Below are 13,095 nucleotides of genomic sequence, written 5' to 3'. Positions count from 1 at the left end.
CCTTTTTTTCATATTTCCTCCAGTTGTAAAAATTACAGTGATTACACATCATAAAGCCTATCTGTAATAAAACGCATCAGCTGGCCAAGGTTTTCATCGCTCACTCAATAATCCATTAATACAGCAACGCTGCCCAGGCATCTTTATAATACCAACTCGGAGGTAATTTTAATCAGCTAGACCAGCTGGTATTTAACAGCAGCTGCTGGAGATGCCACAAATATACTCAATAGCTGACATCTTTATTTGCAGTTTTTCAAGGGGAGAAGAGATTCTCCTGTGGTTACTTGTATTAAGCATTTAAAAGAAGGTGTAAAGTATACAGGGGTTTATACCTAAATGAGAAGGGGAAGGGATTCACAATGAAACAAAGGTGATACATTCTGTCAGGAGCAAAGGTTTGTGAATGAAGAAACTGCTCAAATAAATAAGTACACATTGCTTTGGGCCTCAGATCTTTTTCTGAGTTGTATTTCTAGTCGCGGGTGTCACTAGGAGTAAAAGTGCAGTGTGCTGTGTAGCACCCTCACACCCTGGACTGGCTCTGTCGTGTCTTTTCCCAGGTAAAGCTCTGAAAAGGGTCCAAGCATGTGAGAGGGGGCTGCTCGAGTGCGTGTGTTCTGCCTCGGCCCCTGCTGCTGCGTCTTTTTTTGTTGTTTTATGGAGATGTTTTATTAATGTTCAGTTTTGATACCTTAAATGAAAAAGATCATCACCAGTATGTCCCATCTAGCAGTAAACGTGAAATGCCATTTCTCATGGTGGTATGTGAGTGTGGGTCAGGGGAACAGGCTTCAGCACCATGAAGTCAACAGTCGCAAACCCGTTATAAATAAAAATTTAATTACACTTGTGGGAGCTTGGCTTTCGACGCTCAGAAATCCGTAATGGAGCTTGCTGGTAATAAATGCCTGATCTGTTTGTTAAACTGCACTGTTCCTTCCCTTTCCTTGCCTTCTTGTATAAAGTACTTGGACGTCTCAGTGGAGTAAGAGCTGGTAAATGGAGCTGACTCTCTTGAGTTACAAAGTATTTTCCTTTACCTCTTTGGCTGTGTATCTCCTCTTTTAGTTTATACCAAAAAAAAAGAATTAGGAAAATAGGAAAAGGCATAGGTATTGTTGGAAAAATAAAGGTCTTTCAAAACAGTTACTTTTAGTCCACATTTATAAATGAGGGTTTTACATACAGATAACTTTGTATTCAAATGTGTTGGTGGTATAAATGTCTTGATACTATGTGAACAGAAGCTAAGTGGATTCCATTTTCATGGAGAATTTCATGTATCATTTTTTCTAAGACTGATTTCAAAATTAAATATAAAAGAAGTGGATGGAGATATGGTCCTTGTACACTTGGCATAGAAACAGTTCCGTCATTTCTGACTCTTACGGAGCAGTCAGACCTTTTTTATGCTAATAGTTCTTGCTGGGAAAGAAAGGAAGCATTACAAACTCCTAAAAAAGTAAAATGTATTAAATGTTTAATGTACTTTTGTACTGAATTATCAGAGGTTAACAAAATTTGTCGTAATACCAAGTCTTTTACAGTTAACTTCATTTATGTGCCACTAATTGTCTTTTTCCAAAGCCAAATAGTGATGTGTCTGTGTTGGACTATGATTGAATGCTGAAAATTAAAATCCAGTGACAGAATGGATTACTGAGATAGCAATTTGAATTTTAAAATTACTTAGCAAGCATTTTTTCCTGTTATTTGTAGTGAAAACAGTCTGTTTAAGTTTGTTTAGTGTGTTTGACAACAGACAGTTTGATATATTGCTGGGCACAGCGGTAGGTTGGACTTGAGTGGTATTAGCTCTCCGTGTTTTGATTAATGGTAATTGTTTCGATGAAAAGGCATGTTTTACGTACAACTCATAGTTCTGGAAAGCAGAAGTCAACTTGCAAGATCCATAATTACTGTTCTGAGTTAGCATATAAAAAGGGCAAGGAGAACCTGCCAGAGGAGCCCAGTAGGATTTTTTTGCTTTCTGCTTTGTATTGTAGTTAGAGACTGTTCTTTATGTCAGAATATAAATCTTCTGTTATTTATCTTTTGTTCAGTATTTGAAGTTGATTTATGACACATTTCTGTATCCCATAATTTAGTTTGAATCCCATACGGAGGTGAAATTTCACCTGTCTCTAGAGTCGACTATAAAAGGAACTCGCAGCCACCTAGTGTAGTATAGATGACAGTTTTTTTCCAATTTTTCTCTAGTCTTGTCCTCTTGTTTTAAAAGAACACAATTTAGAAAACAACTAAAAGGTTTATTTTAACACTTCAGAGATTTCTATTGCTGTTTAAAACATTTTATATTTCATTCATGTACACAAACACAGGGAGAAATGATAAGTTTTACTTGGAGAAAATAAAGCATGCTTTTAAGGACCAATTGTTGTCAGCGTGAAAGCTGTCAGAATAATGCCCTCATAACATCTTTCATTCTCACACATGGGTCTGTATACATATGTGAAGTAGATGTGTGTATACAAGGTTATTGATAGGTAGAAATTAACTTTAAATGCATCCCCTTCCCTTTAGCAAGAGCAAAGAAAAACTTCTTTTCTGTAAAGATTTGAGAAGGATCTGGGAGAAAATGCCCTTACATGTTTCACTGTCCATGTTTTGAGAGGGTGAGAAATTAAAGTTTTGTAGGTAGGAGGAAGTGCCAGGGGAGATTTCTTGTGTTACTTCTCTCTTTTGCTTCTCCTACTAAAGAAAAGAACTAGGCTGTGTAATAAGTGTAAGGAGAATAATCTGAAACGTGGCAGGAATGGCAGCCGTGTTTGTGACACTAATGGTGAGGACCAGCATTTGCACAACCTGCCCCTGTGTACCACTATTTTAAAAAGAAGCATAGAAATGCTGAGTCTGTTGGGTAATTTCCTAAATGTTTATCCAAGAAGCTTAGTATGATATTTTAAAAATATTAGTCCTCCCTGATAGTAGCAGGATTTTAGGTTTATATAAATATTCAAGCTTTAGCATAAGTATGAGCACATATCTCCTGTACATCTTTTGTATAATCCATGTTCTTTAGTATGTTTGAGGGAAGGAGGGGTGGGAGGTGAAATCTGCAATGCAGAAACTTGTGTTCCTATTTCTATCTAAAACTGAATGAATGATCCTGCTGTACAGTTTCCTGAATTGAAATGGATTGAAATGCTGTTTGTCAGGTTGTTGATTCCAAGCAGAATTAAAATTAATAAGTGGTTGTCTCGTGCACACCTAAGCCTTTGACATAAAAAGGGATATAATTTAAAAAAAATCCCTGGTAGTGAATCGCCATGTGTCATTGTGGCATCTTTTATTGAAAGGAACTTTATTTAAGTAGCATAAACTTGTTGGATGGGCTTCAATTAAATGATGATTTGTTAATGCAAATGTGTAGTGAATGACTGGTCCTACATCTGTCTCTTCATCCACAGGCCATTACTGTGCAGCGTTAGCACATGATTGTAAAAACTGAGAAATCATTATATGCAGGTAGTACATATTCAATCAGTTCTGACCTTATGTCTCTGGCGAAATAAAAAAGGTATATAATGTAAATGATACTTAATCTGAATAACAAAAAAGCAGCACTTTGAGTCTCTCTGACTCAAGCTGTTAGGTGATGTGAGGTGACTGATGTTCCAGTATTGATGGTTATTGGTGCCCCAGTGGGGAAAGGCTATCACTTGACTCCTTTGTCATTTTATTCCCCATGTACTCCTCCAACCGAATTGTATTTCAAGTTCTATTTTCTTTTTGTTTTCCCTCTTGAAAGTGGTTTGTGGAGTTGTGGTGATGACCACCAGCATGAGCATGGTAAGCAGTGACAATTAATACAACAACAAAAAATGGGACAATTAGCTTCAGCTCCATAAGTGTCTAATGAGCCATTTGTCAGTCTTTTGGTGAAATAAACTACTCTATCTTAATTCTCCGCTCTTGCAGCAAATAAATAAAAGTTATGAAACACCCGGGCACCAGTAAAATATAATTTATTTCATAGGGCATGACAGAACTCTTTACATATCTAAAATGAACATGTTATTTACAAATGACTTGTGATACTCATATAAACCATGGATCTGTGTGCTAACTGCTTTCATTATAGAGATAGGCATTTTTTTTCTGATTGTTTAATCATTTAAATATATCATTACTCCTAAAGGCATGTGAGTTAAAGTGACTCCTCCTGGTGTGATTAACTCATGAGGCCAAAAAGAACTTCAGAAATGAGCTATTCTGCAGCTGAAGACATTAAGAATTTACTGGAAAGGACAAAACAATAATTTTCATTTGGGAATCTCTCAGCTTTTTACTGATTATCTTCCTGCCCTCATTTATTTTTAGGAACCCCAGTTTCTCAAAAGTTTCTCATCATCACCAGATATCAATCAGACAAAACAACATTGTAAGCATCTTTAAATTGTATTTTGTACTAGGTTAAAAGTTATAGTAATCACCATGTGATGAAAATGTGAATTGAAAATTCACGTTGAAAATATACAGTGTCATTCAAATAAAAGCCTAGATATTTGAAAAACAGTAGTCATTTTAAACGGAACAAGAATACACAAAATGTTGGTCATAGTAGCATGGACCGTTGTTCTGAAGTGTGACCCTTGAGGGGATTCCCAGTGGCCCCAGGGGTAAAGAATCTCCCTGCCATTGCAGGAGACGTAAGAGACGTGGGCTCAATCCCTGAGTCGGGAGGATCCCCCGGAGAAGGAAAGGTCAGCCCACTCCGGTACTCTGGCCTGGAGGATCCCGTGGACAGAGGAGCCTCACTGGCTAGAGCCCATGGGGTTGCAAGGGGTCAGGCGTGACTTAGCAACTAAACAGCATAATCCCTGAAACAGTGGTATCAGGTCATCTTTGGAGATTATTAGAAATGCAGGTTCTTCAGTCCCCGCTAAATCAGAATCTGTGAAAAGGGCCCAGGAATCTGTTTCAACAAGCCCTGTGAGTGTTTCTGATACACTCGAGAGTTTGTGTATCCTGTAAAGTAACTGAAGCGAAAATAAACTCTGTGAGACATATGTATACATGTAATCCAAAAGAAAATAGACACCTTTCATCTTCAGACAATCCCGTGAGATCCAATCCATCTCATCTCCTGTTCACTGCTAGTTTTCTCTCCCCTCTTTGTTTTAATTTACCTCATTTCTCTACCCATTTTACAAGGTAATGATAGTTTTCAGGCAAGTTCCAAGCTATTCAGCTTGCTACTGTATCTTATTGCTAATCAGATGTTTTAGCTTATAGTTTAGAATTGATAGTATTTCATGGTCAGTTCAGTTCAGTCACTCAGTCATGTCCAACTCTTTGCAACCCCTGGACTGCAGCACGCCAGGCTTCCCTGTTCATCACCAACTACCGGAGCTTGCTAAAACTCGTGTCTGTCACGTCGATGATGCCATCCAACCATCTCATCCTCTGTCATCCCCTTCTCCTCCTGCTTTCAATCTTCCCCAGCGTCAGGGTCTTTTCCAGTGAGTCAGTTCTTCGCATGACGTGGCCAAACTATTGGAGTTTCAGCTTCAGCATCAGTCCTTCCAATGGATATTCAGGACTGATCTCCCTGAGGATGGACTGGTTGGATCTCCTTGCAGTCCAAGGGACTCTCAAGAGTCTTCTTCAACGCCACAATTCAAAAGCATCAATTCTTTGGCATTCAGGTTTCTTTGTGGTCCAACTCTCACATCCGTACATGACTACTGGAAAAACCATAGCTTTGACTAGATAGAACTTTGTTGGCAAAGTAATGTCTCCGCTTTTTAATATGCTGTCTAAGTTTGTCATAGTTTTTCTTCCAAGGAGCAAGTGTCTTTTAATTTCATGGCTGCAATCACCATCTGCAGTGATTTTGGAGCCCAAGAAAATAAAGTTTCTCACTGTTTCCATTGTTTCCCCATCTATTTGCCGTGAAGTGATGGGACTGGATGCCATGATCTTTGTTTTTTGAATGTTGAATTTTAAGCCAGCTTTTTCACTCTCCTCTTTCATGGTCAGTATTTGATTTTACCTTTTAAGTTTAAATTTATTTCAAAGCTATTAATGGACAGTAGTCTCCTTAGAATGAAGATAACAGGTTTCTTTCAGTGCGAGACTGGTGAATCTCTGGAAGGAGCAGGTCAGGTAACGCCAAATGGCTGATGAGGCATCATTAGGACTTGATAGTTTACACCTTCGGGCTGAATGATCCACTGTCATTACCAGTAGCAGTAGATGGATTCAAAAAATGAAATTGAGTCAGAAGTGGAGAGTGGCAAGTGAAGTCAGAAAAAACAACAACCACCACCACCACCAGAAAGACTTTCCCTTGGACAGCAAGGAGATCCAACCAGTCCATCCTAAAGGAAATCAGCCTGGAATGCTCATTGGAAGGACTGATGCTGAAGCTGAAGCTCAGATACTTTGGCCACCTGATGGGAAGAACGGACTCTTTGAAAAAGACCCTGATGATGGGCAAGATTGAAGGCAGAAGGAGAAGAGGGCGACAGAGGATGAGATGGTTGGATGGCATCACCAATTCAATGGACATGTACTTGGACAAACTCCAGGAGATGGTGAGGGACAGAGAAGCCTGGCACGCTGCAGTCTATGGGATCGCAAAGAGTCGGACACGACGTGGCAACTGAACAACAACTTAAAACGATACCAAAAGAAAAATTTAGGCTTAAACTTTTAGGTAACTTATAGCACCATTTTTAAAATTTAATTTAGAGTTGTGGAAAACTCAGTTATGGCTAATAATCAATTATTCATATTAAGAAGCAAGAGTAGTCTAAGAAGTGAATATTTAGTAAAATAAGTTTACAAGGAGTATTTCAGAAGACCAGATTACATGGTATTAAGAGACTAAACGGGGCTTACTGAGATATGTAAAGTTATCATTTAACAAGCGCCTTCGGGTGCTTGATCTTCTGTGCCCTCCTGGCTGCTCTCTGAGGTCAACAAACAGTCTCAAAGAAGCCAACAGGTTTAACCAAGTACCTAAAGCTTATAGTTAATGGAGCAGTGTCTATACTTGTATCATCAGACTCCTGGGCCAAAGACCAGCCTGTTCCAAAAGCATATTTTTCGTCTGAAAAAATCAGAAGAAAAACCTGCAGGTTGTAAAACATACATGTAAAAGTATATTGGTGGGAAGGAAGTTCAAGGGGGAGGGGACATATGTATACCTATGGGTAATCCATGTTGATATATGGCAGAAACAAACACAATATTGTTATCATCCTTCAATTAAAAATGAATTTTTTAAAAAAGTATATAGAGAAAAAAATACAATTGATGGTTAAATTACATACATTGTCAGCCTAGGACAGAAATTAACTGTTCTATGAAATAGACCAGAAGGTTTATAGATTCAAGTATATATAAAAATTAGTGTATATAATAGTAGATAGTGATTATGTTCCAGGTGGTTACATATACTAACATGTTCAAGTGAGGATAAATTATTCAGTAAATAGTGTTGAGATAAACTATAATATTTGAGAGGAATTAGGTCCTTACTCCAGTCCATGTGTTCTGTGCTAAGTAGCTTTAGTCATAACCAACTCTTTGATAACCTGTGGACTGAAGACCACCAGGCTCCTCTGTCCATGGGACTCTCCAGGAAGGAATACTGGAGGGGGTTGCCATTTCCTTCTCCAGGGGATCTCCCCTACCCAGGGATCAAACCCGGGTCTCTTTCATCTGCTGCATTGGCAGGCAGGTTCTTTACCACTAGTGCCACCTGGGAAGCCAGTCCATATGCTGAAGTTAATTCCATAAAGGTTTAAAAATAAAAAGTGAAAGTGCAAAAAACTAGAAAAAATAGTTGAATATGTTAAGTATTCTTGGATATAGGAAGACCTTTCTATGTATGATTTCAAAGCAAGAAAACCATAAAGAAAGTTGAGTGGTTTTAGAAAATGAAAATGTTAAATGTATGGGAGAAAAACCATCAAATGAAGGACAAATAAACTACGAAATATATTTATAACTATATTATAGAGGATTCATGACATTAATATATTAAAATTGCTTACAAATAATTAGAGGGTAACAGCTGAACAGAGTAGTGAGCAAATGATAGACATTTATGTGTATGTGTGTGTAAATGCACGTATTTACTAATAAATGTATTAAAAATTTTAACTCAGTAATCAAAGCCATGCTAATTAAAGCAACAATGATGTGTCATTGTTGCCTATTGTTTTAACAAAGGTAAAACCAAAATAGTGTACCTTGTGTTGGGGAAGTTTCATGGAATGCATTAATTTGATAGCTTGTTTCAAAATGCATTAAACTGTACATAAACTTTATGCTCTAGTTCCATTACTGGGCATTTGTTCAAAAGCAATAATTAATGATACACAGAGATTTTGCTTTAAAGATTTTTCAGCAATTATTATTTATGATACTAAAAATTTCTATAAATATAAATGCCTAAATATAGAGGATGGGTTCAGTAGATAAGAGTGCACTATGGAAGACTATTTACCACTTAATTTTTTTTGAAGTTGTAGTTAAATCTTTTAATTTCATTTTTCATACTGAAGTATGGTTGACTTACAATGTTGTGTTAGTTTCAAGTATACAGAAAAAGTGGTTTGATTATAAATATATTCTTTTTCAGATTCCGTTCCCTACAGGTTATTACAAAATACTGACTATAGTTGCTTTATGCAGTCACTTTAAATCACCCTTTAGAGACAACTATCTGTTGACATTAAAAAAAAGATGATAATATGCCTATTATGAGCATATTTTTATCATAAAATAAATGTGTTTGTATCTTAATGTGCATAGATTAAATTTGGAAAGCCATAATCCACAGTTATTTCTGGGCTATGAGATTATGGTTAACTTTTTGTTTCCTTTTTTTATTAATGCTTTTTTAGGTTTTTTGACAAAAATACATTTTATTTTCGTAATAAGGGAAGATAATTTTAATACATCCTTGACATTAGTTGATACATACAAAATTATATAAAACCAATTGTTTTAAACGCAAATGAAGCATTTACCTTTAATGCCCTAGTGGCTCAGTCCTGTCCAACTCTTTGTGACCCCATAGACTGTAGCCTGCCTGGCTCTTCTGTCCATGGGGTTCTCCAGACAAGAGTACTGGAGTGGGTTGCCATGCCCTCCAGAGGATCTTCCCTACCCAGGGATTGAGCCCAGCTCTCCTACATTGCAAGCAGATTCTCTACCATCTAAGCCACAGGGAAGCCCATTTACCTTTAACTGAGCACTTGTTAGGTGTTGGTGCTAACTCTAGAAATACAGCTCAAGGAATTCATCATAAAATAAAGAAGATCTGTAAGTAAATGGCATGCGAATCTGAAAGACTTGTGTAGTGAGGAAGGCAGATGTACTGGTTGCTCGGAAGAATGGTCATCTGGGCTTCGTGACCGCCAGGAGGCAGACCGAGCAAGAGGAGACATTAGAGCAAGGCTTTGAAGAAGTTCCTCGAAATCTGGAAGGGGTGGAGCATTTCTGTTGTGTGTAGAGCTGGTGAAGACATCATGGCTTTTAGCCTGTGGTTAGGAAAGACTAACATGTAGCCAAAGCTGAGTCTCAGCAGGAAACCGCAGGAACGTGTTCATCAGATGAGCAGTGCAGGCCAGAGTTGGCCAGGTTTGCTCACTAGATCCCTGTGGAGCAGAATGCACCTGAACAGGCTGGCAGCAGGAGACAGATTGGAGAATGGATGGAGCATTAGGCACGGAAGAGCAGGCGTCTGGCAGTGGGGTTGCAGAGTGAAGGGTGTCCACGAGGCAGAGAAGGGTGAACCTCGGTCCTCCGGCATTGGAGGCTGGGAGAAGGGAGCTTTAAGGCGAGGTGCCATGTACTCCCCCAGTTACAGGAAGACAGAGGAGTGGCAGGGAGAAGGGGGCGCCATGATGAGTTCTGTGACAGAGGAGCAAGCTGAGTTGCCTGTTATAATCTCTTAACAGTAATGTATTATGATTTCCTACTGCAGTTTTCTGCCTTTCCCGGTGGCTCAGCGGTATTGAATCCACCTGCAATGCAGGAGGCATGGGTTCGATCCCTGGCTCAAGAAGAGCCCCTGGAGGAGGGCATGGCAACCCACTCCAGTGTTCTTACAGGGAAAATCCCATGGACAGAGAGGAGCCTGGCAGGCTATGGTCCGTGGGATCACAAACAGTCAGACACGACTGAAGTGACTGAGCATGCACACACTGCAGTTTTCAGCTTGAATGTTCCTTTTACAATTATCTGTAACATTCTCTTAATATCTTCCCAGACACTCTGCTTCATGTAAATGTGGTGGTTTAAAGGTCTTCATTTAAATACCGTTTACTGGAAGGCACTGTAAAATAGTGATTTAGAATATGAACTCAACTCCACCCCTTGCTCTGTGTGACCTTAGGAAAGCAGCCTGCAACTCTAAGCTGCGGTTTCTCATCTGCAGAATGGGCATAATTCCTTTAAAGATTCAGAGTTGAATGAAGGGTTCCATAAGGGCTTCCCCTGGTGGCTCAGATGGTAATGAATCCACCTGCAATGCAGGAGACCTGGGTTTGATCCCTAGGTGGCGAAGATCCCTGGAGAAGAAAATGGCAGCCTGCTCCCGTGTTCTTGCCTGGGAAATCCCGTGGACAGAGGAGCCTGGCGGGCTGCAGTCCATGGGGTCGCACAGAGTCGGACAGGACTGAGCGACTGAACCCACCAGCACACATGTAGCTCTCTCCGCAGTAATCAGTCAAATAAATGTTGACCAATGTTATTTTATTTTTACTTAAGACAGTTTATAGGAAAATACAGTTTTATAATGGATAAAATTGGAACATATTTACACATTTATGTAAAACTAAAATGATAATATATAGTCACTGTGCAAAACCAAGGGAATTCTGTACACATTTAGGTGACATTTTCAGAGACTTGTAAGTTGAAGAGTCATGCGCTGGTAGCCCAGGAGTGGGTCTGTAAGGAGGTGGTCCGTGGTGACGGGTTAAGCTCACACGGAAGCAGCAGGGGGATGGGCCCTGGCACTCTGGCTGACCGCAAGGAGAAGCGCTCTGTTAGACGCCCACCTGCAGTTCATCAGCGTTTGTGCCGTGTGTGGAATTGCTTAGACCCCTGACGGAGAAACGGGTTGTCTGCCACCGACTCCGCCCCCATTGGAGTGGTATGTTCCCATTGCCCTTTCAGCTCTTCTGGGGTGAGTGTGGAGCTTCCAGAGGAGAACAGCCCTGAGTTCTGGGCGGGTGGATGCCTCATCCTCGGCTTCCTGACATGAAACGGGAGCTGCTTGTGTCCGGTGACAGTGGAGCGCAGCCTGTCCTTTTCTCTTGCTGGACGCTGGCCGTCTCCACGTGCTTGCCGTCCATCAGGGGTGAGCGTCGTGGCCGGGGAGGGTGGACTCTCTCATCTAGAGGCCCAGCACTGTGGCTGCCTGCTTGTGCCGACCGCCTCCGTTAGACACAGGTTTGCTCTTTGGGGGCTCTCAGACCCTCCGTTGCCTGAAAGGCCCGTTTGCTCCGGGAGTGTAGACTCTGATCATTGCTCATCGTGAATTTCTCAAACTGAAGGTTTGCAGGCGAGAACTGCATCGCTGCCTGGTCCCCTCTGGTCGTGATCCAGCCCCCAGGTGGAGAGGACGCACAGGCGCTGTGGAAACGTAAGGTTCTTCCCCTGCCGCCGGCGCCGTGGCTCCAGCTCCTGTCTGGGAGTCCTGGGCTGCCCACAGGGCCGGCAGGAAGCGCACAGTGGGAGCCGTTTACCCTCCCACTAGTTTCTGGAACACCAGCAAATGTGCTGTTGCTAGCAACTATTCCAGAACTTTATTTTTTTAATAGTAAATAAATTCGTTCCATTTTAAATTTAAAGTTTCTTTTCTTTAAAATTGATCCTTTTAGCCTCTGCTGCAAAGCCCTCACCTGTTTCCTAACATTAATATTTAAGTAGTGACCGATGTCTTTGCCTTTTTTTCCTTAAGGTGATCTCCTCATCCATGATTAAAAGGATCATCTCCTCAATTCTCTTAGATAAATTCACTGCAAATGTCATGCAGGATATTATAGGTGGTCTGTTTTCTGCGATGTGGCGTGTGTATGTGAGTACACATAGACCCTTTTGCTGTCCTGGTTACACAGGACATCGGAAGGGACCTGATGCCAGTGTGTGATAATCAATGTCTGCTAACCATGGAACTATGCAGGGCAGCATGGATGACCACCTACTAATGGTCAGATTCTTCTCTTCAAGTGGTGTGTTTTGACACAGCAGTCACTAAGTGGCTTTTCAGAAAAAGCTTAGCTTGATGGGTCGTCACATAAGCTATTTGACATTTGTCCCCAGTCAGACCGGATGCCACATGAAAAATTTACTCAGGCAAGAGGCTCCTAGGAATAAACAGTTCTCTAGTGTTGCCCACAGGGGACTCGGCAAGGTGAGCGGAACTTCAGCTTGTCACGGATGCACTGTTCTGACAAACATAAGTAGATGCTAATGGCTAAATCGTGACAGAATAAAGTCCCACAACCATATGGCTAATTGCCACAACAATATCTTCAGTGTTATTAATCAAGTTTTCATAGTGTGCCATGATAATTGGAATAATTAGAAACAGCATAGGCCTTGCTTGTCTCCACCGCACACTTTGCAGACAGACACCTCACACAACCACTATCGCACATCCAGTGCTGTATTGTTCATTGCCATCTTTTCCTCAGAAATGCCTCTGTTAGTTAATGAATTAACTGCTTGCCGTCAGTGCATTTTGTGTGAGCGTCTGTAGGAGCACACATATCTAAGTGAGACCCCCAGCCCCCCGGCTGTCCGTTTAAATAGACAGTGTTCCTTTAAGGCGGGAACAGAGGTCTGCCTGTCTTGGATCTTACAGTTTGAAAGATGAACGCATTGTACACTAATTTGGATGGTGGACATTCATTTTTTGGTCATATATTTCCCGTTTTAGCTAATTTAGTTAAGAAAAGGAGGAATTAGAAAGCAATTGAATAAATTACAAGATGCAAGTATTTGCATAATTTGTTTCAGGCAAATACTATGTGATAGTGCTCCCAAAATGAATTATTTTGAGCATGTCTTTCAATTATGGATGAAGTAAATATTACC

At 40.5% G+C, this 13,095-nt stretch overlaps 1 protein-coding gene and 1 long non-coding RNA gene across 51 annotated transcripts in view; both read left to right on the top strand.

The window, feature by feature from the left end:
• Positions 1-13,095, top strand: part of TBC1D5 (TBC1 domain family member 5) — a 589,150-nt gene that overhangs the window by 385,781 nt on the left and 190,274 nt on the right. The gene's annotated exons all lie outside the window — the stretch shown is intronic.
• LOC145539376 (uncharacterized) lies at positions 1,004-7,819 on the top strand. Its single transcript, XR_014077748.1, has 2 exons — positions 1,004-4,744; positions 7,593-7,819. It is a non-coding gene; the product is annotated as an uncharacterized LOC145539376 (long non-coding RNA).

The sequence above is a fragment of the Giraffa tippelskirchi genome, chromosome 2, assembly GCF_054371585.1.
Source record: "Giraffa tippelskirchi isolate mGirTip1 chromosome 2, T2T-mGirTip1v1.2.pri, whole genome shotgun sequence".
NCBI classification, from domain to species: Eukaryota; Metazoa; Chordata; class Mammalia; order Artiodactyla; family Giraffidae; genus Giraffa; species Giraffa tippelskirchi.
Note: the sequence above shows the minus strand (reverse complement) of the source record. Positions and strands in the feature narration are given on the sequence as shown.